This window comes from Salvia splendens, chromosome 5 (assembly GCF_004379255.2).
Source record: "Salvia splendens isolate huo1 chromosome 5, SspV2, whole genome shotgun sequence".
Taxonomy (NCBI): Eukaryota; Viridiplantae; Streptophyta; class Magnoliopsida; order Lamiales; family Lamiaceae; genus Salvia; species Salvia splendens.
In genome coordinates, this window is record NC_056036.1 from 30,981,697 (window position 1) to 30,993,590 (window position 11,894).

Below are 11,894 nucleotides of genomic sequence, written 5' to 3' on the forward strand. Positions count from 1 at the left end.
GGGGATCATACACGAAATGGTGGTGGGTGGTTTAGGGCAAGAGCGTACGACGAAATGGCGTAGGATAAAAAAGGGCGCAGGTTAGTTTTAAACGTGCGCCGGGTTAAATCTTTTTTAGTTCTAGGATGTTTTTTACATTCCATAGGTATACTGAGCTTTTTTTTAAATTCCGGCTTTGGGAGAGACGCATGAAGGTCATGCATCGTCATTAAATGAAACGCATGACCGTGATGCGTTTTAGGGTAAGACGCATGACCTTAATGCGCTTCAATTTTTTTATTTTAATTAAACGACGCATGACACACATGCGTTTTAGGGTAAAACGCATGATACACATGCGTCTCTTGTTTACACATGACGACGAAACAGAGGCAGAATCTCATTTCAGCGTGAGAGAAAGAGAGAAAAGGGGCAAGCGATTTCCGGCAATTTCCCCTTATCTTTCGGTAAGTTTTGTTCAATCTTTCAATATTTCTCCCTTATTTGTTGTTTATTTGCATAATATTAGGGTTTCTAATAAATTTATCTTAAATTTACTAAATTAGGGTTTATAAAAAAAATTGTCTCTAATTGTTGTTGGTTTGTATATTTTTTTTTGCAGAAATCATGCAAGTATTTGTGAGTTTATATTGGGGTGGTAGAATAGTTCAACTTCCTCAATTGGGTATTGGTTATGATCCAACTCGTGCGAGAGCCTCCATCGTATTGAATTCGTGTGTTTCATTCTCTGAATTAGTTTCAATGATATGTGCTAAGATAAGAATAGATTCATATCAACACTCCATCGAAATATCATGGGGGCATTGTCTCTTTGGTACCGGTATGAGTTATATATGTACTAGGGTTGACAGTGATGAAAGTGTGATGTTTATGTTCAATGAGGCTCTAAATTCTACTCGTCATATTGAATTATTTCTTGAGTATTCGTCTGTTGGAAATTTAGAAATCCCACCAGTTGTTGATTATGGTGTTGGATCATCTACCAGTGGTTCATAAGGCATGACCACATCTTGGTGTTGGGAAGCCGGGTACTCCATGACATCAATGTGGTTCGTAGACTGAAGGACATGCCTAGCAATTTCTCAAATCTGTCGCATTTTTGGGTCCATTTCTTGTTCAGTAGTTAAATGACAAACCTGTTGAAAACCTTCAATCTAGATAAAACAAATCATACAAATATCAATACGAAACAATCTATAACACATGAAAGCATATAGTTTAATATAACAAACTTACAAGTAATCTCATCGAAGAAGCCGACTCGTTCATCCCAGCAGTTGACCGTACCCCAGGTTGAGTCAGGTACGTCACTGTGTCCTGTTATACCACGCCATATACCCCAGACTCAATGGAATGTTCGTGGACATCGTTGCGGCGTCTACGGTTGCCTGGAATCTTTCATACCTCATGTCCACTCCCCAATATAGAACTGATGCGTGTTTCCCAATTATTACCCTTCTTACCACGCCAATCATTTTTACCCAAATGATCGGCATTTTTGAGCCTTCTATCTACGAATTGAGGAATATCCTGGTACCGATTAAATTATCTGCGCACTCGTCCAGCCTTATGTGCATCGACATAGGCCCAACACACCAAGTAAGTGTCGCACATGGAGCATCCATTCACATCATTGCAGTAGTCAGACAGTATGCAATCTGCATATGACGTCCACATAAACTACAAACCAACAATGCAAACGCCAAATTAACTTCATAATAAATTCATAAATTATGTCAACATAAAAATAAAATTCACCTGGCCAGGTCTAATCAAGGATATTTGATCACAGTAATGCTCCACCGAAAATCGAGGAGCATTTCCTATTTATGTAGTTCCTTTCCACCTATAAATAAAATTGATGTAAAAAATAACCCAAGATACATAAACAAATAAATTTTTAAATATATCACCTGGCTCCACATGGCGTATACGGCTCGTGCACGAGCGCTACTACAAACGGCGGCCTTAATGTGGGCATTCTTTCCCACGCCCATAGCTGCAGAAGCATCATAGGCCCGCCCAACTCTTTCCTATTATCCATGGAAGCCTCGCACAGATAATGATACAAGTACGACAAAGCCGCACTTCCCCAACTAATATTGTGCACCTCGTCTGGTTCCTCAAATGCATTCAACCACATAAAAGGAACCTTACACCCCGTCGTGTCAGGTAGAATGAGTCCTCCTAATAAGATTATGGCATGGATACGTGCCCTTTGGATGTAGACATAAGTAGGTAGGTCATCACCCAAAGATATCCTCGTTTGATTAATCAGAGCGATCATCAGTATACCGCCTTACTTTGTCTCTAATTGTGTATCGGGTATCCATCCCAACAAAACTCGGCACTTGCTGGGCCAATCGGTATATCCGACATGATGATCACGACCTGTGAAAATACGACCGTCCGCTCTGAATTTCAATCTCTCAATCCCTCAAGCACCCGAACAATATCTATTTAGCATAATTCCTACAATAACCTTAATTTCACAAGCACTCTAACATTTCAAGGAATTTCACAAGCACTACATTTGAACCCATATCATAATTTCAAGTAATTTCACAAGCACTCTAACATTTAAGGAATTTTATCAAAAAACCCATGAATTGATAATTAGTTACACAAAGAATAATTACATATGACATGGTTTGGAGGAATTTCGTCAAAAGCCTTAATTTACAAAATCACCTAAAACCGAAACAAAAACGCCAATAACCAACGAACAAGTGAGGAATGTTGAAGGATTGAAGAAAACTTACCGGAATAAAATGGAAAATTGGAAGAAGTCGCCGGAAATAGCCTGAAATCGCCAAGAATCGCCGCTGCCTTTTTGAATTCGCTGTGTTCCGTAGTGTTCTGCGTTCTGCCTTGTGATTTAATTCAAAAGAGAGACGCATGTGTGTCATGCGTCGTTTAATTAAAATAAAAAAAATTGAAAGACGCATTAAGGTCATGCGTCTTACCCTAAAACGCATCACGGCCATGCGTTTCATTTAACGACGACGCATGACCTTCATGCGTCTCTCCCAAAGCCGGAATTTAAAAAAAGCCGAGTATATTTATGAAATGTAAAAAACACCCTAAAACTAAAAAAGAATAAACCCAGCGTGCGCCTTAGAGCATGAACAGCGGTGGCGTCCGTCGCCACCGCCGTCCGCGCCGCTGGCACGGACGCCATCCGCCGCCGCTGCGCTCGCGCCGCTGGCACGGCGCTGCTCGATGTATCGAGCACGTCCGTGCCAGCGGACGCACACGTGGCGGCACGGGATTGGGCAACGGCGTAGCCGTTGCATTCAAACTTTTTTTTTTAAATCGGTATTTAATTATAAATAATGCTAAAAAATAAAAAATATATATTTTCCAAATCCCAAAAATATGGCCGTTTTTTCTCGTTTTTTCTGAATTTTTTTGATTTTTTTGATTTTTTTTCCCCAAAATCATCTATAAATACACACATTCATCACTCATTTATCACGACGAGGACGAAGCCGGAAGCTCAACAGCGAGGTCTCCCCCACGCCGAGGCGAGCATACGACGGTTGGCCAGAGGATCGAGACAAGACACACAATGCGCGATACTCGAATCCACAATCAACTACAAGAAGACCTAATCAACCACATGTGGGCGAAATTCGGCAACGAGTAGTGGTTTTTTTAATTTTTAGGATTTTAATTATGTAATTTTTAATTTTTAGGATTTTAATTATGTAATTTTTCATTTTTAGGATTTTAATTATGTAATGTTTAATTTTATTTGTCATTTGTAATATTTATTGTGGTTTTTAAATGAATTTTAATATTATGGAAATGTTATTGTTTAATTGAATTTTAAATTAATTGTGCTCGTTCTTGCGGAAGAGCACAGTTGTGAGTGTTGTGCTCTTGCCAGAGAGCAGTCATGAATAGTACCGTCCGGGCCCACAACCGTGCTGCTGGCAAGAGCACGGTTGTGGATGCTCTTACTCCTTACTGAGCGGAGGGCGAGAGAGAGAAGCCCTACTGCTATCGTACTTTTTTAGTCTGAGGAAGAGACACTGTACAATTTCATAGATTTCTATTTGCATTTGTTTTCATTTTCCTCTTTCTTTTTCTTTTTCTTTTTTCTTTTTCTATTTTTATTTCTTATTCTATTTCCCTTCAACAATAAACATTCTTTTGTCAGGTCTTTTCGTTTCCATAAATTAATACTCCTATAATATAAATTTAGCAACTTTAACTTTTACAAGTATTTCAGGAGTAAGATTCTTTACTATTTTAATAAACTCAGCAAATCGTGCATGCGTCTGAGTTTTGATTTTTAGAAACATAATAGAACAATAGTGTTTACTAAAAATTCAAAAAATGGAAATTGTGAAAAAGCAATCTTTTAAAAATGATTAATTTAAAAGTATAAATAAAAAATATTAATGATAAAATTTAGTTTCATATAAAATCAATATTAGTAATAAAATGATATTGTTAGGAATACAAGTTTAGCAAAAAGAAAATTTTATTGTGTTTGAAAGTATAAAAAAAATATAATAAATACTTAGAGAAGAGAAATGGAGTATAGACTAGTACCTAAAGTTTTGTAGACGGAGGGAGTACAAATTTGAATAAAACATATACAATAAAAAGTTTTATTAAAATTTTAAGTTAATACTCTCAACCCAATTTCGTAGTCTTCATTTGACCATTTTTATATCAACTTAGAGCTTTCACAATAAGCACCAAAATTGCTACCGCTAGTGCGGCCATGATTTGCAGCCTTATTGCAACCAACAATTTTTTACCGGCCACCCCAATGTTGGCCGCAGACTAGGCTGTCCACCGCAACCAGCGAATGGTTTTTACGACACTATTACAGGTGTCGTGACGGCCACAAATGATTTATTTAATTGTAAAAATGTCTTTTTATCTATAAATACCATCATTCATGAAATCAATTCACCGACCCTTCATTTCACTCTCATTCAATATTCTATTTCTGCATCTTTTGAAATTCTTCATACACTGTAACAATCTCGATAGTCCACCAATGAATTTCATGACCTCGAAGCTAAAAATGATCTTTCACTTATTTCTTTCACTGTATATTATTTTCTTGCAATTTTATTTATTTTATAATTTGTAGATGAAACGAAAATAAAAATAGATAATTATAATAATTTAATTTCATAGCTAAGCACAGACGAAGCTCTCTGTGTAGAGTTGGAAGAGATGGATGCCTCTGAATCTCCACTCTCCACCTCTCCATCCCCGCCCCCCTCTTTCAGGTACCTTCTCTCTCCATTTCTCCCCACAAAGTTTTTCACACTTGTTTGATGCAGCAGAGTAGAAATTGGAAATTAATTTGAAATGTATAATGTTTCAGCCCGCAACGCCATTTCTACCTCGCTGTTGATAGACTCCAATTCAAGATGGTTGAAGGCGCAATTACTTCTTATTTCTTCATTTGATTTTGTCAGGTTTTGAGCTGAACTCGGCACAGTTTGATTATTGTTAAATTCTCTGGATCAGGAAACCCTTTTAGGTCTCCTAGGCATGGCTGGGAGGCGTCCTTCTCTTTCGATGATTGTATGCTGCAGCACTCGGGACGAGCTGGATACCATATGCTCCAATCTCTATCGACTTATGTTTCTGTATCCCCGCTAGTATGTATTAATGATGCTATCTCATCACCTTCATCATACACCTGCAGCCATCTTCATCATCATCCTCACGCAGCTGCAATCAACCATGCAGCCTCATACAAACGACTATGCACCTCACCTACACTCGAGCTCTGCTATGGAATGAGAAGAGAAGTTAGAAGTTAGTTAGTTTGTGACAGCTGGAAGTTAGTTAGTTAGTTAGTTAAGTGTGTTTGTTAGCTATGCACCGAATATATAAGGTGTGTTGTACACTTTTGAATTCATTGAATAAAAGTTTTCATCATTCTCTCAAATATCGTTTCTCTCTTTCTCTGCATTCATGAAGTTAATCTTCATGAGTTTGTTATGGTATCAGTGACAAATGCTTCTGCATTCTTCCTCTACTCCAGTTTTTCTTCGAATAATCAGATCTTCTTCTCCGATCTTCTCAGATCTCCTTCTCCAATCTTACTCACATTCAGATCTCATTCTCTGATCTCTTTTACATCCTTCCTATTGCAATGAATAATCGCAATCGAGTTGCTCAGCTCCCAACTGAGGACACATCTAGTCCATATTTCCTTCATCCAAGTGATAATCCGGGAATCACACTTGTTCCACAACAACTCACTGGATCTAATGATGCAGCCTGGAGCAGATCCTTCAGCACAGCTCTCCTCGCTAAAAATAAGCTTGTGCTTGTTGATGGATCCATTCTTCGTCCGGCTCGTGATGATCTTCTCTATCAGCCATGGATCCGTTGCAATAGCATGGTGATTTCATGGCTCCGCAACTCTGTTTCTTCACAAATATGCTCGAGCATCATGTACCTCGATGATGCATATGTAATCTGGTTTGATCTGAAAGAGCGTTTCTCCACTGGTGATTCAGCTCGAATTTACCAACTTCGACAACAACTCATCTCTCTCTCAAGGATCCTCTTATGTCAACACATATTTCACCAATCTCCGTATACTATGGGATGAATACAAAAATTCCCAGCCTACTTCATGGTGTACATGTGCTAGATGCACTTGTGGTAGTGCTTCAAAGTGGAATCAACATCAAGAGAATGAATGCACTATGCAATTTCTTATTGGCTTGAATGCATCTTTCTCTCAGCTTAGATCTCACATCCTCTCAATGATTCCTCTACCTTCTCTATCTAAGGTTTTCTCATTGGTGATTCAGGAAGAGAGACAAAGATTGATTGATGGAAACAACATATCTTCTGCTCCTACTCGAGCTCCAGTCACAAGTGAATTGCCTTTTGCTAATGCAGCATCTTCATTTGGCAGAGGCTATAACAAATTCTTATGCTCTCACTGTGGAAGAACTAATCATCCGGTTGAGAAATGTTTTATTCTTCATGGTTTTCCACCTGGATTTGGAAGTGGAAAGGAAAAATATCCACAATTGTCTAGCTTTGCAAAACCTCCACAATCATCTGGATTTGCTAGAAATTCTAATCCTCATCAGCAACGGTCTGTTAATCTTGTTGAAGACACTGCTAATATGCCAAGTTTTGATCAATATCAGCCTCTTGCAGAGCCATAAACTCTACAATCCCTCCCCTCCAGGCACTACTACAGTCAGTGATCTCCATGCTCAATCATCAACTCCTGTCTCAAACAACTTCTCTTGTACTGTTTTCTGCACTCCTTCCATAAATTCTATTTCATCTTCTTGTTCAAGCTCATCTACATGGATCCTAGATACATGAGCTACTCATCATGTATGCTATGATCAATCTCTCTTCAACTCTACCTCACCAATAGCAAATGCATCAGTAAATCTTCCCAATGGCAACACAGCTCATGTCACTCATCTAGGTACTGTAAAACTTACCCCTCTCATCACTCTTTCTCATGTTCTACATGTTCCATTTTTTTCATTCAATCTGATTTCAGTTAGTGCACTCACCCAAAATTCAGCCTGCATTGTCACTTTCACTCACAATAACTTCCAAATTCAGGAAGCTTCACTGGGGATAGTGATTGGGAAGGGTAATCGAGTTGGGAACCTCTAAATTTTTGAGTTTTCAGAACCATTATGCTGTAGCACAGATACATCTCCGCCTTCCTCCAGAGATAGTGTTACACCTTGTTTGATTTCTGCTTCTGTAAACTCTATTATAAGCCTTGATATTTGGCATCAACTATTGGGCCATCCTTCATTCAATAAAATGAAACTATTATCCAATATTTTGTCTACATCCAACTCACATCTTACTACATGTCGTATTTGTCCCATTGCCAAACAAAAGAAACTTCCCTTCCCTATCTCAAAATACACTTCATCTGAGATTTTTGATATGATTCATTGTGATGTATGAGGACCTTTTTCTACCCCTACACACGATGGTTTCAAATATTTCTTAACCATAGTTGATGATTTCACACGATTTGTTTGGACTTTCCTTCTCATACACAAATCTGAAGTCCAATCTGTCTTAACTCAGTTCTTTTCTACTGTCCACACTCAATTCTCCAAGAAAATAAAAGTCATAAGAAGTGACAATGCACCTGAATTCAACCTTCATTCCCTCGTTTCAGCCTATGGGACTATAGCTCAGCATTCTTGTGTGGAAACTCCACAACAAAATGCATGAGTTGAGAGGAAACATAAGCATTTAGCCATTTACTCAATGTAGCCCGCAGCCTCTTATTTCAGTCCCATTTGCCCATTCCTTTCTGGTGAGAGTGCATCCTCACAGCCTCTTTTCTCATAAATAGAACTCCATCATCTGTTCTACCAGATCATATAACTCCTTTTCAAGCCCTCTTCAAAAATCCTCCATCCTACACACATCTAAAAGTCTTTGGATGTCTTTGCTTTGCATCCACTTTGGACAAAAGCAAACACAAATTCTCTCCCAGAGCTATCAAGTGTATTTTCATTGGATATCCCTCTGGCTACAAAGGATACAAAGTCATGAATATAGACACCAAGGACATTTTCATAAGCAAAAATGTCTCATTTCATGAATCTGAATTTCCAACAGATATCTCACATTCTTCCAACCAATCTCCTGCTCACACTAACATTCCTACACCTATCATTCCACAAAATGAGCCCAGTTCTTCCATATCTACTCACTCAAGATCTGAGAGATCACTTAAAACTCCATCTCATCTCACTGATTACATTTGTAACTAGTAACTACCTCCTCTAAATACCCCATCTCATCTTATTTCTCTCTATCAAAACTATCTCAGCCATATCTCAACTTCATTAGCCTTCTCTCTATTCTCACTGAACCCTCATCGTATAAAAAGGCCTATCAATGCCCAGAGTGGGTTTTGGCCATGCAAGATGAGCTGCAAGCTTTGATCAGAACCAATACTTGGTTGATCACATATCTGCCCCCAGGCAAGATACCTATCTCTTGCAAATGGGTGTATAAGATAAAATTCAAAGCTGATGCCACTGTGGAAATATACAAGGCACGTTTAGTTGCCAAAGGCTTCACTCAATAGGCTGGCGTTGATTACCATGACACTTTCTCACTTGTTGCAAAACTCACCACAATTAAGTTGATGATATCTCTTGCAGCCATAAAAGGATGGTCCTTGGCTCATCTAGACATCAATAATGCATTCTTGTATGGGGATTTGGATGAAGAAATCTACATGACTCTACCCCCTGGTCTGATTATCACAGATCCTCCACCAGGTTCTGGTTTAGCTTGTTTGCAGGTTGAAGAAATCTCTATACGGCCTCAAACAAGCTTCCAGACAATGGTACCTCAAATTCTCTCAGGTTTTAGCTAGTTTTGGTTTGGTCCAATCTGAATCTGACCATTCCTTCTTCTTCAAACATTCCTCAGCTGGAAAATTCTTTGGAGTTGTTATTTATGTTGATGATATTTTGGTGGCTAGCAGTGACGAATCCTTGATCTCCGAGTTTAAAGCCTTCCTTACCAACCACTTTAAGTTCAAGGATCTTGGTAAACCTAAATACTTTCTTGGTATTGAGATAGCGAGAAATGGAACTGGAATTTTTATCTCTCAACACAAATATGCACTTGATCTTGTAACCGATGTTGGATTACTTGGTTGCAAACCAGCAGCCACTCCCATGGATTCCATCAAACAGCTGCAGATGGATGCAGGAGAACCCCTTTCTGATCCAACAGTATATAGAAGACTCATTGGAAGACTTGTATATCTCTGCATCACACGACCTGACATCACTTTTGCTGTAAACAAGCTCAGCCAATTCTTGTCTAAACCATGCTCAGACCATCTACTCGCCGCTGAAAGAGTTCTCAAGTACTTAAAGGGCACAATAGGCCATGGTCTTTTCTATTCAGCCCAGGCAGATCCATCTTTAAGCATCTTCTCTGATGCTGATTGGGCTGGCTGTCCAGATACTAGAAGATCAATTTTTGTCTATTTCTGGGCACTTCTTTAATTTCATGGAGATCCAAGAAGCAACATACTGTCTCTAGATCTTAAGCCGAGGCCGAATATAGATCAATGGCACTTGCTTGCTGCGAAGTGGTATGGATTATTGCCTTATTCAAAGATTTGCCTTGGAAGTAAAGAAGCCGGTTCCGTTGTATTGTGATAGTCAGGCTGCTGTTCATATCAGCACCAATCCCGTATTTCACGAGCGCACTAAACACATTGAAATTGATTGCCACACCGTTTGAGACAAGATCCTTGAAGGAGTGATCAAAACTGTTCATGTTCACAACAATCTACAGCTTGCTGATATTTTCACTAAACCTCTAGCCACTACTCCTTTCAACAATCTGTTGTTCAAGATGGACTTTAAGAGTCTATATAGTCCATCTTGAGGGGTCCTATTAATGATGCTATCTCATCACCTTCATCATACAGCTGCAGCCATCTTCATCATCATCCTCACGCAGCTGCAATCAACCATGCAGCCTCATACAAACGACCATGCACCTCACCTACACTCGAGCTCTGCTATGGAATGAGAAGAGAAGTTGGAAGTTAGTTAGTTTGTGACAGTTGGAAGTTAGTTAGTTAGTTAGTTAAGTGTTTTTGTTAGCTATGCACCGAATAAATCTGAATTCATTGAATAAAAGTTTTTATCATTCTCTCAAATATCGTTTCTCTCTTTCTCTCTGCATTCATGAAGTTAATCTTCATGAGTTTGTTAGTATGATTACTATCTTTTTATTTCTCTCTTTTGGTGCTATGATTAAGATTAGGTTTCATCGATGCTCAATTTTGCTTTCGTTTCATAGTACAGCGATCTTTCTGAAGTCGAGAGAGCGGAGGTTTTGGATAGGTTTAGGCAGGCCACTATGAGATGGAATAGCTTAGGAAGAGGGGAGGAAGCTGTTGGAGAAGGTGATGAGGAGCGAAAATCGCTTGTTGTCATTGTTACCGATGCCTGCCTTCCGCTTCTTGGATCTGTTGAGGCGCCTCTTTGTGCTTGCATGTTGATCAACTATGAGCTGCCAATGAAGAAGGTGTGTTTCTAGCAGCCATGCTTATGCCTGTAACAATGGATGCTTCCAGTACATGGTAGCCACCTCTTTCTATGTGAATTATACGCTGATAAGCTTGAAGTATGCGTTTGTTTTTCTGAAGAACAAATATGCATATAGAGGGATCTTATATAGTTATATGCCTTGAGAAGAAAATAGGTGTCTTCTTGCATGCATTAATTTATGAAATACTGAGTATCTATGCCAACCATCTCTTGTTTATGATACACACAGTCAAAGTAGATTGTAGGGGCCGATTGAAATATATATTAGAGAAAAACATGTGGACATTTGAACTAAATATATTGGCTTATTGCTACTTCGTCATCAATATATAATAAGCTAGATATCGTTATTGAGGGAATTGCATATGGCATGTTTTAAACCACAGATGCTAGAAACGAGAGAATTCCGCAGTGGAAGGGTTTTATTTGAAGTTTGGAAATTCTTAAGTTGACTTCATGAGCATTAGGAGAAAAGGGAGTGAGTTGTTACTCTATCATCACTTGATAACACTAGCATACATGTTAGGAAAGTATAGAGAAGGGAAAACTTCTCACATAAATCAAACAAGCACCAAACTAATAATTCAACAAAGATGAAATGGCTGGAAGAAAACCCACCAGGAATGCTGCTCAGGGTATGAGTGATACATTGGGTTGGTGAAGATGTCTTCTTGCTAGGGTGAGCGAGACATTGGGAAAGCAGTTGCTTTGACATTTCCTGGTGGTGCTTGAGGATTAATACTAGTGGAAACACATGGATCAAATTATAGTATAGGTTTTGTAATGGGTTGTTACTTTCTCTAT

The 11,894-nt window shown here is 38.8% G+C and overlaps 1 pseudogene; it reads left to right on the forward strand.

Annotated features, from left to right (window-relative positions):
* The first annotated feature begins 5,202 nt into the window (after positions 1-5,202).
* Positions 5,203-11,233, forward strand: LOC121804095 (annotated as a pseudogene).
* Positions 11,234-11,894: the final 661 nt, after the last annotated feature.